Source organism: Fukomys damarensis, unplaced genomic scaffold, assembly GCF_012274545.1.
Source record: "Fukomys damarensis isolate Sample0158 unplaced genomic scaffold, DMR_v1.0_HiC HiC_scaffold_36, whole genome shotgun sequence".
NCBI lineage: Eukaryota > Metazoa > Chordata > Mammalia > Rodentia > Bathyergidae > Fukomys > Fukomys damarensis.
Window position 1 is genome coordinate 27060257 of NW_022900948.1, and position 20967 is coordinate 27081223.

Below are 20967 nucleotides of genomic sequence, written 5' to 3' on the forward strand. Positions count from 1 at the left end.
AGACGCCGCGCGGAGCTCCGAGGACACTCTCCCTACTCCCGCGCTCGGCCCAGAAAGCCTAGGCACCGCCCTGCCGTTACCGGTTGGGAAAGATCTGCGAGGCCCGTGAGGTCCCTTATGGGCAATAGTGCCACGCACCGTGGTGAGAGGCGGACGGCCACCCAGAGCCAGAGGGCCACTTGGGAATGAGTCAGCCAGACTTTAAGTCGGAAACGCCTAGGCTGGAGATGGGGACAGTCCTGAGACCTGGGATTTCTCGGAAAGGCCGGCCTAGCCCCGGCTCCACAGCACAGTGCACCGAGCACCTTGCGAAGTGCTGAGTAACGGTGACTGGGAAGTAACTCTGTGCACGCCCTCACCTCCTTTCCGGATTTTACCGACGGCTCTCTTCTGCCTTCCCTCCTCCTATCCTTTGACCTTCGTGCTGAGCTCGCTGCTCCAGTGACACAGCAGTTTAATGCAGTGCAGTCGAGAAGGCTGGGCGACTGACTGGGCTGTAGACCCAGACAGCTGCTTGTGAGATGTAAGTGCGGGCAGAGAGAGCTCCGCAACGGAGTGACAGGTGTGACCCTTGGCAGGTCCTGCCCTCCCAGGGTCTCAGTTTTCCCTTTCGCAAACTGGGATGATGACGGTCTCCATCTCTTTGTGGCGGCGTTTTGAGGGATTGTTTGTGAAGTGATCAGGATCGTGCTTGGTTACAGAGTAATCATTCAATAAATTGTTGAAACTGTAATTATAGCTGCTGTGAGTACTGATTAGGCTTGCTTGGTGCTGTGAGGGGCTTGGCTTGCTTACCTTGGCTGCCTTGTCTTTACGATGTCAGCAGCACACACGGTTGTGAGTTTTTTCTATCCCAGCAGACGTCTGCAGTAGTTTGTAGTGATACCGGGCGTCTGTGCGAGTTGGGGGCTAGATGGCTGGGCGCTGTAGAAGGTACACTCGCTGGCTTGGTGTAGCTGAGAGGGCCTGTCAGCAGCTGGAACCGGAGAGGAGAGGAATGAGACCCAGAAACCCCGGACGGAAGGTCTTGGGTCTGCTTTTTCAGAGCTGAGCATCTCTGGCTGAAGCTGCATCCAGGTGTTCTTGGATGGATTAGCAAACTGCCCATGGCTGTCCGTAGAATACTTGATGTGGAGGATGTTAGAAGTACAGAAAACAAGGAACTGAGAGATCAGAGTACGTATGTTCATATCAGGACTCTGCAATTAGACTGCATCATCCTCATTCGTACTTAGTTGGGTAACTCTAGGCCAGCCTGAATAGCTTTCCTGAGCCTCAGTTTCCTTATCTGTAGAATGGAGATAATTGAGTGAGCTCGAATACAGCATGTATAAAGTTCTTGAACTGTCCCTAGTGGGTAGAGAGTGCTACAAGAACTATGACTGCCTCAGACCTGAAAAAGGAAGGGGAGACGTGGGGCGATGGCAGAGCTAAGGTGCAAGGGGAGGCTGTACAACAGGAGTCCCGCTAAATGAATTAAATAATCAGGGCGGTGTAATGAGCAATGAGCTCTGGAATTTGAGTCTCAAAGAAAAAGGGCGGAGAAGTGGGCTGGACATTGTCCTGAGAAGTAAGGGCCCTGCCTACAGGGGAGACCCTCTAGGATTTCAGTTGTAGGAAGGAGGTGACATTCCATGATGAAAGGGAGGTGCAGGGTAGTTGTTTGCAACAGTCCAGAGTGGGAAGATCTTTTTGTGTGCAAAGTGTAGCGGCAAAAGGAGGAGAGAGAGGAGGATGTAAAGGCCTTCATTTGGGGTATTGACCCCATGTTTTAAGCAAAACTCTCAGTTAAAAGGAGGTCTAGCATTAACCCAAGAAAGAACTGGGAATTCATATTGCCAGGAGCTGTAGGAACCTAGAGCTGTCACACAGCACCATCTGGACTGTTTCATTCTTGGGTAGGCTGTTTACCTTACCGAGAGTGGCCCACAGATCTGTCGGCTTAGGTTCTTGAGGTTGGACATCAAGAGTGTCCATCACCCTTGTTCTTATAAGTGTCCCAGAGGCTGACCTTCACTGACATTCTGGGGGTAGCCTTGGTTGAACTATTGGATTAGGAGTAGGGAAAATCCAGAGAGCTACAGAAAAAGGGGAGATGGGCGGTAGTGGAGCAAAAGGACACTTTTCATGTCAAGAAGAGCAGAAAAAAATAGAGGTGATGAACTTGCTTTAGGTTTCTGGGTCAGCTCATTCTGAGGCTCCATGTAGGACTGGAGAACTAGGTCAGCTGTCTTTGGGTTTTACCCCCATTTTGAAGAAAATACAACCTCAGTGCATTTGAAGCAAGTTTTTCTCAGCTTCTACATTTCTTGGACCACTTAATTCATCCTAGCTGGGGGTGTGGGATGATTCTGCCAAGTCCTGGACCATATCCAGACAGGCATGGGGAAATCATTCTTTTGAGGTAGTCTTGGAACCTGCGTTTAAAAACATCACAGGCAATCAGGTACACTCAAGATTTGATAAACTTTGGCCTGGGATCTTCAAAGGGAGGCCAGTGTGGTTAAGCTTAAAGACTAGCAAGAGAGTTGAGATGAGGACACAAAAGAGAACATTTGACATAAAATAAGTTCATAGTACTGTGATAAGGAAAGTGATAGAAGAAAAGGAACAAATAAACATTTGAACTGTCCGTCAGCAATGCCAGGCTCAGAGCTGGGTGTGATTCATTCCTCTCAGCGTCCCTTAGGAGACAGATAATGCTCTTCTCATTTTACAGACAAGGAAATTAGTCCAAGACTTTATCTAGTTAGACTAGAAGCTCACTTATACTTTTTTTTTTCTCATTGAGTTTATTGGTACATTTTAGGTATACAATACAGTTACATTCATTACTGGGATCTTGTACCTTTACATGACAGGTCTTGGTTCTCATTTTTTCCCCTTGTCCCTGCCCTCCCTTCACCCCCTCCTCCTCTCCCCATTTACAAACACTTTATTTCCGTTTTTTCATTTTCTCCTAATTTTTTTCTTTCCCTTATTACCTTTCTCCTACCCTTCCCACTTTCCCTACACCTTTAGCCCTTTTTTTCCTATTTCACATTAACCAGCATGTTTTGATTACCTGCTGTGTGTAAACTGCTGTTAAGGACCAGGGATGCCTTCACTCTTTGTTTATTACTCAAACAGCTTATTTCATTGTAGTCGTGGTTGCCATGAAATGGTAAAATATCTAACACTCCAAAAACACTCATGCTAGTTAATTCCAGGAAGAAGTCACTGGCATATTCCAAATCCTCCTTTGATCTTGTACACATTCTCTTTTGTAGAGCCCCCATCTGCTTATGAAGAGCCCTTTTGTTTTTTAAACTCTAGAGACCCATTTCACACTGTGGATGACAGTGCAGAGAAAGCCTCCACATTTTTCAGTTATAGTTTAGTCCTCTGTCAGTGCCTTCTTGTTACTGAGCAGAATGTAAGGTGTGCCATCTCAAAACCAGCTGGTATCATATCCTTTTGATATGAGTCCCTACCCTTCACTGTGGTCTAGCTGATGTCTGATAAGTATTGTCAGTGTGCAAAATGCTGTACTGAAGAATGTTTTATTTATGGCAAACCAATTCTGAAAATCTTAGGAACACAAGTCTCTTTGTGGGTGGGTGTTGTTTATCAATTTTATTTATTCTTTCAAAAAACCAACTCTTCGATTCATTTATTTTTTTGTATTGTTTTCTTAGTTTCCATTGCATTGATTTCTGCTCTTATCTTTATAATTTCCTCTCTTGTTCAAGCTTTGGGTTTTTCTTGCTCTTGTTTTTCTAGGAGTCTAAGATTCATCATTAAGTTGTTTATTGTATATCGCTCTGTTTTCTTAGTGTGGGCCTTCAGTGCTATGAATTTTCCACGTAGAACTGCTTTCATTGTGTCCCATAGATTCCTTCCATTGCATTGATTTCTGCTCTTATCTTTATAATTTCCTCTCTTGTTCAAGCTTTGGGTTTTTCTTGCTCTTGTTTTTCTAGGAGTCTAAGATTCATCATTAAGTTGTTTATTGTATATCGCTCTGTTTTCTTAGTGTGGGCCTTCAGTGCTATGAATTTTCCACGTAGAACTGCTTTCATTGTGTCCCATAGATTCCTGTATGTTGTATTGGGGTATAATTCAAACCTGTTCTGTGAGCTAGTATGTGATCTCTCTTGGAGAATGACCCATGTGCAGCTGAAAAGAATGTATATTCGGATTTTGTGGGGTGGAGCACTCTATAAACGTCTATTAAGTCCATGCTTTCAAAAGCTTTGTTCAATTCTAGTATTTTGTTGCTGACTTTTGGCATAGATGATCTGTCTGTTTGTGAAAGTGAGTTATTTAGATTCCCCCCCTACAATTGTATTAGTGCTTATTTGGTTTTTCACGTTTCTTAATATTTCTTTTATATAGTTGGGGGCATTAGTATTTGGTGCATATATGTTTATGATTGTCATCTCTTCCTCTTGAATCATTCCCTTTACAAGGATGTAGTGGCCTTTGTCTCTTTTAATCAGTTTTGGTTTGAAATTTATTTGTCTGCGAATAAGATTGATACCCCTGCTTTTTTCTGGGCTCCTGTCGCATGGAGAATTGTTTTCTACCCTTTCACTTTCAGTCTATAGGCTTCTTTTTGCACTAGGTGTGTTTCTTGTATACAACATATTGTTGGATTTTGCTTCTTAATCCATTCTGCGAGTTTCTTTCTCTTGATTGGTGAGTTGAGGCCATTGACATTGATGGTTAAAACTGATATGTACTGACTTATTATTGTCATGTTATTGGCCTTTTGTTGACTCTTTTTACTTTTTCACCTTCTCCTTTTAGTTTTTTGCCTTGCCTATTTGATTTGTTCTGTTGGGCCTCATGGTGTTGTTACCTTCATTGTCTTTTTCTTGGATATTGTTTAGAATTACTTGTAGTGCTGGTTTGGTATTTATGTAGTTTCTCAGGTGTTCTTTGTTGTGGAGGTATCTTATTTCCATTTTGAAAGAGAATTTTGCAGGATACATCAGTCTAGGTTGGAGGTTGTTCTCTTTTAGTACTTGAAATATCTCACGCCAGGCTCTCCTTGCCCTAAGGGTTTGTGTTGAAAAGTCTGCTGTGATTCTGATGGGCTTTCTTTGCATGTGATTTGTTTCTTTTCTCTTACTGCTTGTAGTATTTTGTTCTTCTGTTGGGTTTCTGGAATATTGATTATTATGACTAGTTGTAAATTTTTTTTGATTGTGGCTAGTTGGGGTCCTATATGTCTCACTTATCTGAATGTCAAATTCTTCCCCTCTGTTTGGGAAGTTTTCTGTCATTAATTCTGTGAACAGCTTTTTAAAGTAATTTGTATTTTCTCCTGCTACTTCATGGATTCCTATCAGGCTTATGTTATTCTTCTTTGCATCATCTAGGAGTTGTTGGATTGATTTCTCATGATCCCCTACTGTTTTTAAGAGACCTCTCTTATCATGGTCACTGACTGCAATCTTATCTTCTATATCTGAGATTCTATCTTTGCATTCTTTTATTCTGTTGCATACACTTTCAATGGAGTGTTTAATCTCCTTGATATCTGTTTGAATCTGTTTTATGGATTCTGTTTCTTTCCTATGTTGGGCATTTATTGTTTCCATTTCTTTCTTATGCTGGGCCTTCATGGCTTCTATCATGGTCCTGAGCTCATCTATTTTTTTGTCAGTTTCTGTTCTAAACTCTCGAATCATGACTTTCATTTTGCTCACCATCTCTATGGTTATCTGGGAAATTATTTCTGTTTTGAATTTTTCTAGAGCCTGATTGATCTGTTTTGTTACTTCCTGTGCTTTGAGTTCAGGGTGTCCTGGTGGTTCACTATTGGCCTTTTCATTCTCATCTGCCCTACTGTTTGCCATTGGTGAACTGGAAGTCTGTCTTTGTGTCTTGCTTAAGTGTTTTCTCATTTTTATTTTTGTTGCTCGGCTGTCCTTGGTTTAATCTCTGGGTTATCACCCAAATCTTCCTGATATAGTTGCACCCTAGCTTCTGGGTTTCTAACAACCCACAGACATTCTCATCTTCATAACATCAGAGAAAACAGCTCATCAAATCAACGGCAATGCTTTATCCCAACTGATACAATCAGCAACACAATATGATCAAGAACAACTTGGAAACTGACCACTTGTGGTAGTCACTAGTCTATCACCCTTAAACCATGTGAATTAAATTGAAATCAAGAAGCAGTCCAAAATATGTCTGCAGTGAACAAACTTTTAAACATAGTATATTTACCATTTAGGATGTGGGCTCAGACAGAGCTAGGATGAGAGGAGTGGATAAGTACAAGAATTGGAGAAGGTTTCAAGTGAAGCCAGAGGACATAGAATGACCACACAATATTCAGGAAACTGTTGAATTTGAAAGGGATAGACAGAGTAGAAGTACAAGAACAAGAATATATCCCCTTAAGAGCAATAGGGGCTCACTTTCCCTTGAAACCACTGACCTCTGTGTGAGGTAGAGTGCCAGAAGAAAAGAACATAAAGAAAATATAAAAATGATAAAAGAAGAAATATGAGTTAGGGCAGGAGCAGAAACAGAAAGGGAGATGAGAGATAATATGGTGGAGAAAGTGAATGAGTTGGGGAAAGAGAACAGGAAAAAGAAAGAATGTGCAGAGTGGAATGAGGAAAAGAAAGAAAAAAAAAGGATTTGAATGGCCTCTTTCAAACTATATCTCTGCTGTCATAATATGCAATATGTGCAGCCATGTGCAGAACCAAGACCCCTGATCTCAGCTAGCTGATGGCAGAACCCCACGACACAGACTGTCCTCAGGCTGCAAGGCCAGATTGAGTTCCCTGACCTTCTGAACAGTTGAACTCCATACCGTTCTACTAGAGGTTTCCCACGCCCTTTCTTTAAAGATGTTCAAAGTTAGGAGCTCAGAAAAATACCCTTTATGACCACCTCTGCCTCTGCAGAGTGGTCCAAAGACTGGCACAATCAGGAGGTCTGAGAGTGCGTGGGGGGGGGTGTTGGGGGAGTTGTGGGGGTTCAGGGGCGCCCACGCAGCTACCTTCCTGGCACTGGAGCGATGGTGGCTCCTGGCAGGAGAGGGCATGGCTATCCTTTCCATGTTGGATCGGGGCCCAAGCAGGCCCTCTTGGCACTAGAGTGATGGCGGCTCTTAGTGGGAGAGGGAGTGACTATCCTTCCTGAGGTGGGTCAGGGCCCAAGCAGGCCCTCCTGGTGCTGGAGTGATGGCAGCTCCTGGCAGCTCCTAGCAGAAGAGCCTCACTTATTCTTTACACCCCTCACAAAGATGAGGAAGGGGCAGTGCAGTTTTCAAGCACATCCACAAATCATAAATACTCTTCCTTTAACTAATGAGAAATATCTAACATGCCTTATGGAATTTATGCATCCTTAGAGATTACATTATTTTAAATACCACTTGGATTTTAAAACTAATTTACATATAAATATGTCTCAGAGTTAATGCTAAGGGTTTTAATGTAAGTTTCAGATTATATAATAACCTCTGTGAATAACCTGTCTTTTACACCACTGCTTATTGTCTTCCCAATCTGTCCCAAGGATCCCCCTTTCTGCCCCTGAAACACTTTCACTGTGCCCCTCAGCTTCAGTAACTGCCACTATAGCCTTCTCAGATATATATATATATGTAAATTTATATTTTTTTCCTTTTGAGACAGGCTGTTTAGTTCAGCCTTAAACTCAACTATGTAGCCCAGGGTGGCCTCAAACTCACAGTGATCCTCCTGCCTCAGCCTCCTAGGTGCTGGGATTACGGGTGTGAGCCACCATGCCTGGCCTCTTCTCAGATATTTCTTTTGCCTTACAGTTTTGCTCTCCTCAGTTCATACCATTGTGTGACATATGACTCTCCATGGATGCCAGGGTCAGGAGGTCAGGTGAGGACTTTCCTGCTTCCAGACTCCTCCAAAAATATCATGGACTCTGAGGTGAAAAAATTCTTTTTTTGGAGAGAGAGAGGTGAAGTAAAACTTGACTCTTTTCTCTTATTATGTAATAAAATGATTCAATATTTGCTGTACTGCTCGAAGACATTGGAGATAATTTTTGCAACTTTGGAGCAGGCATATATATGTATTTTTAGGGAGGACACAGAAGTAACTATAAAGAAAAAAATAAGTTTAATTTTAACCTCAAAAAATGGTAAGTATTTGAGGTGATGCATATGTTAATTTGATTTAGCCATTCCACAATATGTGTATCACATATGTATATGTGACAACATTTATAATATATATCAAAACATCATGTTGCAGATGGGCATGGTGATGTAAACCTGCAATCCCAGCTACTTGGGAGGCTGATGCAGGAGGAGTTCCAGGCCAGCCTGGGAAACCTAGCAAGATTCTATCTCAAAATTAAAATGGGGTAGGGATGTGGCTCAGTGCTTCACTAGTTCAATCCCCAGTATTGGAGAGAGAAAGATATCATGCCATACACCAAAAATATGTATTTAAAAAAAAAACAGCAACAACAACAATAATAGGACCAGGATTTAGCTCATTGGTTCCACCACCTGCCTTGCAAGCACAAGGACCTGAGTTCAATCCCCAGTACCAAAAAAAAACCCCCAAAAACAAAAAAACCCCAAATAAGACACGTCATGGAGAACAGTCTTGGAGAGCTATGAAAGGATGCATGTATGTTCTGGTGAGATACTGTCATCTAAAGAAAAAAAACTAAGTAAAATAAGTTACTAGAACAAAAAACCCCTGGAAGCCACATACTGGAAGAACATTTACTTCATACATGTGTCTAACAAAGAACTTTAACCCAGAATGCATAGAGAATTCCTACAACTCAATGATAAGGCAACCGACCACTAAAAACATGGTAATAGATTCGAATACATTTTTAAAAAGAAGATATATGAATGACCAGTAAGCCAATGAGCAGATAGATGCCTAGCATCATTGGTCATCAGGGAAAGTAAAACCACTTTGAGGTACCATTATGCACCCCATTAGAATTAGGAATTAAAAACAAAAAATGAAAAACCCCAAATGTTGGCTATTGTGGATTACCGGGAAATAAATCACATGTTACTGGAAATTGTATAACCACTTTGGAAAACAATTTGGTAAGATTCTTTTTTCTTTTTTTAAAATGAAGTTAAACATGCATTTCTTATAGGACCCAATAATTCCACTTTTAGGTATTTACCAGAAGAAAGATATATATATTCACACAAAGAATTGCACATGACTTCATAGCAGCTTTATTGATAATAAAGCTCCAAACTCACAACTGAAATATCATCAAGTGAAATAACAGCAAATGTAGTATTTCTGTACAATAGACTATTCAGCATATTTAACAATACCACGGATGCATACTGGATGGGAGAAACTAGATGTTAAAGATTGTAAGAATCTATTTATATGGAGCTCTAGAGTAGGTAAGTCTATAGCAACAGAAAGGGAATTCCTGGTGTTAGGATTGGAGGATTACAGAAGGGAATAGGTAAGTGTTTCAGTGGCCATAGGAGTCTGTGCATTTTCTCCAAATCAGGGAAAAATGTTCTAAAATCGTATTTTATTTATTTTGCAAATAAACTGTATGCCCAATAAAGCTGGTTTAAAAAGTAAAAAACATCTAGTCTCTGAATCATCACTTTTAGGCATAGAAGCCATCCTTAAGGACATCAAGTATATATTTATAAGGCAACAAAGGAAATAAGTTGAAACAGGCAACACTGTAATTTGGGGTCCCACAAGTTATGAGGATGGCTACCTGAAAGATACATTTAATGTTTCTGCTTGTTCACTTTATACCACTCGGGGGTTGAACCCAGGGACTTTGCACTGAGCTACATCCCCAGCCTCTTTTATTTTTTATTTTGAGGTAGAGCCTTGCTAAGTTGTCCGGGATGGCCTTGAACTTGGCAATCCTCCTGGGTCAGCTTCCCAAGTAGCTGGGATCACAGGCATTCACCACCATCCCAATGTGATGTATATACACATCATACATACACACATACATACATACGTACATATGCACACACATTGTGAGGTGGCTAAATCAAGCAAATTAGCCTGTGTATCACTACACAAACTTTTTTTGAGGTGAGATACAATCAAATTAGTTACTTAGCGAAATGGCAATTTCTGTGTCCTGCTTAAAACCCTTGTAGCTGTTGTAGCTTTCAAAGAGGATATAGATGTTAAACAAACTCAATCAAATTAGTTACCCTACCAAAGTTACCCTAACTTCTTTGCAAAGACGCACTAGATGTATAAGGTGGTGAATAAGTGTATGAAAATATGACCGACGTCATTAACCATTAGGAAAATGCAAAGCAAAATTACAATAAGGCAATATTTCATTCCTACCAAAATTGCTAGAATAAGGCAGGAAGAAAATAACAAGTGTAAGTGAGGATATGGACAAATTTGAAACCTCATACATTGCTGGTGGGAATGAAAAATGGTGCAGCAGATGTGGAAGGTACTTTGACAGTTCCTCAGTAAGTTAAACAAAGTTATCATACGATCTAGCCATTCTGTGCCAAGGCATACAACCAACCAAGCTCAACACACATGCACACAAAAGCTTGTATAGGAATGTTCTTGATAGCCCAAATGTAGAGAGAACCTAAGGGTCCATTCACTGATAGACAAAGGGTGGTATATCTGTATGATGGAATATTATTTGGTCATAAGATGGAATACATTTCTGTTACTTGCCACAATGTGGATAACCCTTGAAAACATGCCGAGTGGAAGGACCAGACCAAAAAGGCCACATAGTATATTATTCCTTTATACAAAAGGTCCAGACAAGCACACTACAGGCTGTTAGTACCTCAGTGATTTGCAGGGGCTGATGGGGAAATTGAGAATGGGCAATGACCAACTCTGGGTCCATTAGGAGGTTTTTGTTTTTGTAGATATTCTGGAATGAGTGGTGAGGATTGTATAGCTTTTGGAATACAATAAAAATAACTTTAAAAAATGGGTAGGGATAAAGATATATGTCCTGGCTTCACCAATGCAAATAGACTTTCCTTGCAAAGTATTAAGAAAAAAAAAAAAAAGAAAATTCTTTCCCATAGAAGTGAATTCAGTTTCTAAAATAATTCTTTGAAAGCCCTTATCTGTGCTTAAATTCATGAATGGTTATGGGAAGAACATCTTTGCCCAGTACCCTTAACAACAGGTCTAAAGCCCAGAGAAATCACTGCTTGCATCATGGGGAGATAACTTGCTTATCTGTATTCACTGTCCAATAATGATGATCTGTCCTTTAAGGGTGGTAAGGTGCCACATCTTTCAGTAACACCTGATCAGCAAGTCAGCTATGCACAGGTATGACTAGGTGAGTTTTAAGAAGAAATTCATCTCATAAGTTTCACCATGATTGGATCTTTTAGACATAAACGAAGTAAAAAGATCAATTGGAAATCATGGTTGTCCAGGATGTCTGGTTTCTGGAATTAGAAATCACTTGACTGCAAAGAAATAATTAAGTGCTCTAGAACTAGTACATTCAAAATTTTTCCTGATGGCAAATTTGAGGGCGTAGTTAAGTTGGCACAAACTAAGGTGTAATACATTGTCATAAGATTGACCTTTAGCTTCTGTTTGCCATTGTAAGTTGGCCTGTGTTTGTGAAGCATAGATTATTATTTTTTAATCCTAACTCTTTGTAGGGGAACACAGTTCTTGAATAAGAATCTTTATCAGCAGAGTGGAACTGAAGAGACAACACAATTTCAAAATGAACAAAACACTGCAAAAAAAAAAATGAATCATAAGTAACTTTCATCAGGTATGAAGTCATTGTTATTTTGCTGATAAGAGCTATATTTACTCCAGGAAAACAGAGAGCCTGATTCATGTTATAAGTTTATTGACTCAATAAAAGTATTTCTGAGAATTCATGAATGATGGTTTGGAAGGGCAATCTCTACACAGAAGTAATGGAAAAAATGCTGACTAGAAAATGTAAAACTTGAGTTGAGGATGTAGTTTAGTGGCAGAGCACTTGCCTGGCATGTGTGAGGTTCTGGATTTGATCCCTAGCTCTCAAAACAAACACCAAAGAGTCAACAACCTTTTAAGGTACAAAATTAAGAACTTTTGGTTAAATGAAAGTTGTGAAATCCCTGAGTTTAACTTCAGCACCCCCCAACACCCTGGTGTATTCTGAAAAAGCAACTGTATGAAATCTAGAACTACTTAAATTAATTATACTTACATCAACAGTGTTGTTTTCCATCATAGATTTCATTCTATACTGATCAAGACTGACAGCAGTCAAATATAGACAAGAAGCATAAATGCTCTGAAGGTAATAATGTATTTAAGGAACAAAGACCAAAAAAAAAAAGTCACTTTGGAAATTTTTCATGTTGATTTAGCCCTCATTTGTTTTATTATTTGATTTTTAAAAATGTTTAACCGCAAATAACAGCTTTTATTCACTTTATTTATTTATTTTGGTTTTTTGAGACAGGGTCTCACTATGTAGTTGAGACTGATCTGGAACTCACTATATAGCCCAGACTGGTCTTGAACTCTCATAGCGATCCTCCTGCCTCAGCCTCCTGAGTGCTGGGATTACAGGTATGAGCCACCACGCCTGGCTAGCTTTTATTCACTTTAACATGTTCAAATGTGTAGGAGAACTAGGGAGGAGAGGTGGGGGAAAGGAAGAGAGCAAAAGGAAAAAAAATGAGAAAAGAAGGAATAATGGAAGCAAAGCCTTTGTAAATAAAGAGGGGAAGAGGAGTTGAAGGGAGGGGAGGGAATAGGAAAAAATACAAATGGAGATACACCATGTACAGGTACAAATTCACTATGATGAATGTGATCATATATGTATACCTAAAATGTACCAGTAAACTTAATTAATTGAAAAAACGTTTCCAAGCCTGATGACAACTTTTAAATGACCTAGTTAAATTTGAAAGAGTCTAATTTTGTTTTTGGAGTGACTCATGCAGGCTGTCGGCTGGAGCATTTGAGTCTCCTAGTCATGGCTTTTTATCCTCTCATAGTTAGACTAGGCTTTTGGAAGGCTGTTCTCAGAGTAGTGTTGGAAGTGGGTGAGGGAAGAAGCTAACAGGTCTCTGGAGTTTGAGGTTTGTACGTCCCACAGTGTCATTTCTGCCATATCTGCCAGCCAAAGCAGAGTACGAGATTGTCTAGTTTCAAGGGATGGGGAAAAACATTGCACCTCTTGATGCAAAAGTATGTACTTGTAGGTAGGGAGTGGACAAATCATTGAGCCTGGTCCTTATTCTCCTGGTTCAAGAGATTGCTCTACCCATAAAGCTAATGTGCTAAGCATCAGGATGGGATAGGGAAAAGTAAGGCCTTCCCTTTGTCTTTAGAGATATGTTCCAGGAGTTGTACACATCCCTGTCATTGATTAGAATTTAGATATATGGCTGTAGCTAGCTATAACAGAGTTTAGGAAGTGTAATCTTTATCCCAAGTAACCAAGTGCCCGGGTGAAAAACACAGATTCTATATATACTGTAGAAGAATGGATTTCAGCAAGACAGATATAACTTATCAATATATGAAGCTAATTGTACACCGAAAAAATATTTTCACCTCATCAATATTTCTTAATTTCCATGTCCATTGCTGCTGCACCAGTTGAGACCCACCTCCTTGCTAAACTGGACCACAGTGATATCCTCACAACTCATTTCTCTTTTGCTGTGTTTGCTCCCTTATAATCCATTCTGCGCACAACAGAATGTAAAGCTGAGCACCTCACTCCTTTACTTGAAACACTTCAGCGAGTTTCTGTAATGGATATCGCAGTTTGTATGGGTCCATGGTTGTAAGCAGAAGAAGCTTACACTGTATGAGGTATTCCCACAGAATTTCTGGTCATGATGCAGGTGCTAGTCTTGGAAACCAAGCAGAAGAGAGATGGGTGGCAGCATGGCGAGCATGTCACAACCCCGCCTTTGCTACTCAACATTGCTGCCCCTGGACACTGCATGATGTTGGATCAGGTTGTTGGATAACACACAATTATATTGGAATTCCAAATGATGATTTTTCTTAGTGTAAATGTGTCCCATGGAATATTTGAGGCAAATTAAGCTTACAAATTAAATTTTTTTTTGTTATTATGAAATTCAGATTTAGGCGGATTTAACTCCTATATTTTTGACATTAGGTCTGGTAACCCTGCCCAGCTTGTCCCATTGCTATTGCCTCTGCTGTCCTTGGAAACCAGCCACCACCTGCCAATCAAGTATGTTTTCCAGATGGTTCCTGGCTCTTTCCATCATGGGTTCTGAGAAGAGCTTGATTGTGATCTGGAGAGGTCATGTAACAAGCCCCTGCCCCAGCTGTAGGGCAGGTCAGGAAGCTTTCAGTGTCTTTTACATGATTAGTGTGGAGCAGTCTCCATCATCCACCCAATATTAAATTTCTTTAACCTGGAGGTGGGGCAGCAATGAGGTTCTGATATTGGGGTCCCAAGTGACCAGTGCCTACCCTATTTGCTTTTCAGTGTACATTCCTTCTCTGTTACTGTCTAGTGGCCTGGGATTTGGGGAGATGATTAATATAATTCTCTTTGTCAGTAATTGGTTCAAGAACCCAGACTTAAGCCAGTTAGCAGATAGTGTAGTTTTGACCAAGGTTATTTTAGGATTAAGCTCATGACTCAACCTGGGCCAATAAGGAGAGCCGAAAGTTTGCAGGAAGGGTCTAGGAAAAGCTAATTTATTCCTCAAACCTGTATAAAGAGACAATTTTGAGCTGGGGATGAGGCTCATTTGGTGGCAGAGTGCTTGCTGAGCATATCTGAGGCCTCTGTTTGATGCTCAGCATGTCAAAAAACAAAACAAAACAAAAACACAGCAAATCTCATTTTCCTCCAGATATCATTTTGTGTACTGGAGAACCCTGGAAATTCTGTCCATCTTGCTTCCAGCCCAAGATGAAGAGCATAGAGAAAACAAGAGCTGAATGCATCATGATAATTATTGATACTGGAGCAGGAACCACTGGATTAAATTCTCCGAAGCCTGTCCTACATCTGATCATCCAGTTATGTGCACAAATGCATTTTTATTTGTCTTAGGCAACTTCAAGTTGGGTGTTCTGTGATTTATGGCCAAAAGTAACCCAACTGAAACGAGGATTCATGAATATGTGAGGCACCTTTGTATGCTTATCATGTACTGAATTCCAAAAGCTTAGAATAATATTGTTTTGACTGAATGTGAAATTATTGCTATTATGAAGTTGTGTGGCAGTGATTAGTTTTTAAATTAATGCAACACAAACAAGTAGAGATATGCTTCATTAGACCAGAGAAAGAAACCATTTATAATTATTGCCAGATTCTTGCTCATTTTGCATGAATTCCAGGAAGATGAGGCAGCCTCTCAGAGTGTAAGTACCCTCTGAAGAGAGAAACATATTTAAATTTCTGGAAAGACCTACAGGGCAAACATAAACAATATATAGCAAAACATTGCCTTCTTCTTTCTTCATATGGTGGACAGCTTCTGCTTCCATATGCCTTGCAAACACATCTGTTTTTTGTTTTGTTTTGGTGCCAGCATTCTGCTTTTCCTTTGTATCTCTCCCTGCTCCACCATGCCTTGTAATCTCATTGGGACCAGCCATGCAGATACCACATCTGCTGCCTACCACTAGCCCCAAAGGTGGGCACATGGCTCCAGGTCATTTCGACTAACAAGGATTCACATCTCTAGGGGTGTAATGCAAGAGGGAAAATCTTGGAGTCATTCTCATTGGAACCCTTCCTGGACCGCTGTACTCAGGATCCTCAGAAATGCCTGATTTCTGTCCTTTCTGAGTCTTGATTCTAGGGGCCCTCCATTGGGTTTGCTTAGGGTAGTGCTATGATTTGGCTATGGTTTGAATGTGCCGCCCAAGGGCTCAGGTGTTGGAAGCTTGGTTCTCAGAGTAATCATGTTGGGAGGTAGCAGAACCTGTATGAGGTAAATCCTAGTGCATCATGACTGGGACTTTTGAGGGAACTGTCCTTGGAAGGGAGTAGGTAGTTCTCATGATACCCCATTAAATTCTCACAAGAGAGACTGTTATAAAAGAGCAAGTCTGGATCATCCCCACTCTCTGGATTTTTGTTGCTTGTAATATCTTCATGTTGTACACATTCCCACTGCAGTGCCATCTGCCATGATGTAATGTAGCCTCTGGGTTCCTCACCAGAGCTGAGCAAATGTCAGTGTTATCCTCCCAAACCTACAAATCTGTGAGCCTAATAAACCTCTTTTCTTTGTAAAGCACCCAGCCTCAGATATTTTTGTTATAGCAATTGAAATCAAATTACTAAAAGTAGCCAATATTTCTGTTACATGCCACCAAAAACCTTAGCTAATACCCTCCATAAATGATCCTTAAACAAAATCAAGGCTTTATGTACACTTTTTGTTTACACTGGAAAGGTGCAGATACAGATTAGACATAAATCTGTTTATAGCAATTTCCACTGTGTGCTTAAACTATCATATAATCAATTATTAGCAAAAGTTTATTGGAAACCAAAGTGTATTTTGTTTAGTGCTTATATAACACTTACTGGGTACAGCGCATTGCTTACTTATTTAATCCTCATTGCAATCTAATGCAAGTGTTGTTTTTATACCTGTTTTACACATTTTGAAGCTGGAGCATGGAGATGTTAAGTAATATGCTCAAAGTCACTCAGTTGGTAAATGATAGAGATGTGATATAAACCATGACACTCAGACTTCAGTCTGTGCTATTTCCCATTTTATAAAATTAGCATCAGAAGATTGAGGCTTAAACTATAAAATCCACTCCTGATGAATAAGATTCTGCATTTGCAAAAGCATCTTAATGATAGAATGTCTTTCTAGTCAGAAGCAAGACATTAAACAGAGGTGTCTGAAAGTCCTTGGCTTCCAATTGTCTTTTTTTTTTTTTTTCAATAAAATCTGCTTGGGGTTTCCAAGGGGAAAATGTTCATGTAGTTAGTTAGCAAGGATGAACAATGCCTGCTATTGTTTTTGTTTTGTTTTCCACTGTTGCCAGGTTGGCCATCAGCAGCTTTGAATCAATAGGTAATTGTAATTGACACTGAATTAAATTAATGATATAATTTTAATGTTTTAAGTTTATTTCCTTTAAACTTCCCCCATAAAATTGGAATATTTTAAAGGCTTTCACAGAAAAGAGAGAGAATACAAGATCCAAGCCTTATTTATAGTTGACTCAGCTATACATCATACCCACCACAGCATGGATTTTCTCAAACCACCATTCTTAACTCTCATAAATGTCTATAGGATTATGTACTCATTCAGTTCCATGTATTGAGTTCCTACTAAATGCTAGGTGCATTCTAGGAACTTGGGATATAACAGTGAACAAACAGACAGGAATACCCTACCTGCATGGTATTGAAATTCTCAGAGGAGTTGTAATCCCACCACTATACAATTGAAAGAACCCAAATATCCCCAGGCTTCTCATTGTTTCTGTTACTATATAGAAAGAATGCTGAGTCTCTGGGGTCAGCCATCCATTGGCTCGGTCTTACAGAGGTGACCAAGGAGAGAACATTGTAGGGAAAGACTGCCTGGCAAAGATGACAATATCTGCTGGGAGATGCAGGAGATTTATTAAGTGCCCATGATTTTGTATTAACTGTGCACATCACACATGCTAACCTATTTAATTCTCACAAAAATCTAAGATATACTATATATCATAAATTTGCTTATTTTCATATCTTAATTTCCCTGAAGTTGACATGTGTCTTTTGTGCCATGACCTCTTATTATTGCTGTTGGCATAAAAGTGGCAATAACCAGGATATTGGCCGATGCTGTTGCACTTGATCACACATGTTCATATATTTACATTTTGTATTACAGGGGATTGAACCAAGCTAGGTTAGTGCTCTATCACGGAGCTAGCTACATACCAAATTCTTGTTCATATTTTCAATATTTCAGTTGAATTATAAACACTGTTGGTGCTGCTTATATTAGGTTGTTCATTGATTACACTCTTCAGTGTTCTTATCTGAAAACTGTTGACACTTGCTGAAAAGATCATCTTGCAGAATGAATTGTTTAAAGGGGTGGAAGAAAGTTTTAGATCGGGCAGTGATTTAGGCAGGTATTCATGGTGGTCCATTCTAGGAAATGCTGTGTCACCAATCCTATTAATGGAAGAGAGGGCAGTTTTGTATGGAAAATTATAAACAAGCATTGTATCCTCATTTGATAGGCTTCTTTTAGGGAACATAATGTGTGTTGTAATCAAAAGCACCTTAGATTCAATGGAGTATAGAATTATTCTTATTTTATAAATGAGGAATTTGAGGCACAATAATATGAATTTACTTGCCCCAAACTCCACAGATAGAAATGGTAGAGGCAGGATGTAATATTGAACTGTATGTTTTCAGAATCTATATAACAAATTAACCATTATATAACCAATTAACCATTGTAATATACTGTTTCTCAGGATAGGTACATTAGAGGCTATCACAACCTGATTTATTTGTCCAGTCAGCCAGTATTCATCAAGTGCTTACTGTGTACCAGACATTGGCATATACTTCAGGACATAACTTTGAGCAAGAACTTAGAGCTACCCACATGGGGTTGTATTTCTTACTAAGGACATATGTCTTAATCAAATATTCAAACAATGACAGGAATAAATTTAAAGGTGCACTTGTGTAATAAGAGACAGAAGAGATATTAGTGCTGTTAAAATGTCAAAGGACGTGCCCTTGTATAATCTGAAAATCAAAGAAAGTTTTCTGGATGAGGAGTCTTTTGAATTAAAAGTAAGGGAAAAGATATGAGAAAATGAAAAAATGGAAATAAAGTGTTTGTAAATGGGGAGAGCAGGAGGGGGTGAAGGGAGAGTAGGGACAAGGGGAAAAAATGAGAACCAAGACCACCTGTCATGTAAAGGTACAAGATCCCAATAATGAATGTAACTGTACTGTATATCTAAAATGTACCAATGAACTCAATAAAAGAAAAAAAAGTTATTAACACTTAAAAAAAAAAGTAAATAGGCAATAGGACCCTGCCAAGACACCAGCAGCTTGGGCTTGCAGGCCTCAGACAAAGACCCATCTAGAAAACAGCTGCTCAGGCAATCAAGCAACAGTCAGAGGCCTGCCCAGATATCATGGGTAAGTACTTGCAGGCCCACAGCCAGAACCCCACCTGGACACCAGGGCAGTGCAGGGATCCAGAAGGCCACAATTCTGAACCTAGGAATTGATGCAGTAGTGAGCAGTAGAGAGAAGGCCTCTCTGAGGCTTGCTGAGAATTGAAGACCACTGGGTGAGCAAAAAGTTGCTTCAACAAAGGCACAGCAGACTGCATCTGTTGAAATAAAACACTTAAACAAGTCTCAAAACCAAAACTCCAGATAACCGAAGGAAACCCCAAGAGGCAACAAGATGGAACAGTCTGATACTCAACCACCTGGACTCCCTGAACTGGCAATAAAAGAGGATCTGGACAAAATAAAATTAGAAATAATTTCTCAGATAACAACAGAGATTGTGTCCATAGTAAAAGACACGATTAATAACTCTAGAGCAGACATAGATAAAAAATAGAGGAGCTAAGGAATATGATGGAATCCCAGCATAGGAAACAAATAGAATCTATGAAACAACCCAAACATATCCAGGAGATTAAAAACTCCCTTGAAAGGTTAAGCAGCAGAATGAGACAATGTGAGGACAGAATATCAGATATAGAAGACAGGATTGCAATTAGTGACCAGGAAAAAATAATTTCTTAAAAATAGTAAGGGGCCATGAAAAATCAATCCAGCCATTGCTAGATGATGTGAAGAAGAATAATATGACTGACTGAAATCAATGAAAAAACAGGAGAAAGTGAAAGTGACATTAAAAAAAAAACTGTTCACAGAAGTAATGGCAGAAAACTTACTAAGCAGGGGAAAAGAACTTGAAGTACAGATAAGTGAGGCATGTAGGGCTCCAACTAACCATGATTAAAAACAAAAACAAAACAAAAATTACACCCAGGCATGTAATAGTTAAGATTCCAGAAACTGAACAAAAGAACAAAACCTACAAACAGAGAAAAGAAATAAATCACATACAAAGGAAAGCCCATCAGAATCACAGCAGAGTTCTCAACACAAAACCTCAAGTCAAGAAGATCCTGGAGTGAAGAAATATTTCAAGCCCTAAAAGAGAACAACCTTCAACCCAGATTGATGTACCCACCAAAACTGTCTTTCAAAATTTTTGAAGAAATAAGATACTTTCATGACAAAGAGCAACCGAGGAACTTCATGAATACCAAACCAGCACTCCAAATTTTTTAAAAGAATATTCTAGGAAAGTATGATAAGGATCACAACCCCAGGAAGCCCAGCAGAATGAATCCATCTGGCAAGACAAGAAATTAAATGCAAAGAGAGAGAATCCAACAACAAGAAAAGGTCATGATGAGGAGAGGTCAATACATATCAGTTATAACCATCAACGTTAATGGTCTCACTTCACCAATCAAGAGAAATAGACTGGAAGAAAGGGTCAAGAAGCAAGATCCAACAATATTCTGCATACAACAAACACACTTAATTAAAAAAGAAACTCAGACTAAATGTTAAAGGGTTGAAAATATACCCTGTGACAGGAACCCAAAACAAATCAGGAGTAGCTATCCTTTTCGCAGATCAAATGGATTTCAAACCAACACTAATTAAGAGAGAAGAAAGCCACTATATCTTTCTAAAGGGAACAATCCAAGAGGAAGAGGTGACAATCATAAATGTAGATGCACCAAATACTAGTGCACCCAACTGTATGAAACAAATTCTAATGGACTTGAAAAATCAAATAAGCACTAATATAATAGTAGTGGGGGACCTCAAATACCCCACTGTCACAAATAGATAGATTAACTAGACAAAAAAATAAACAACAAAATACTAGAACTCCAACTCTTGAACAAATAGACTT

The 20967-nt window shown here is 39.6% G+C and overlaps 1 long non-coding RNA gene across 1 annotated transcript; it reads left to right on the forward strand.

Annotated features, from left to right (window-relative positions):
* The first annotated feature begins 7 nt into the window (after positions 1-7).
* Positions 8-11910, forward strand: LOC104872937. Its single transcript, XR_783321.2, has 3 exons — positions 8-523; positions 7802-7871; positions 11645-11910. It is a non-coding gene; the product is annotated as an uncharacterized LOC104872937 (long non-coding RNA).
* Positions 11911-20967: the final 9057 nt, after the last annotated feature.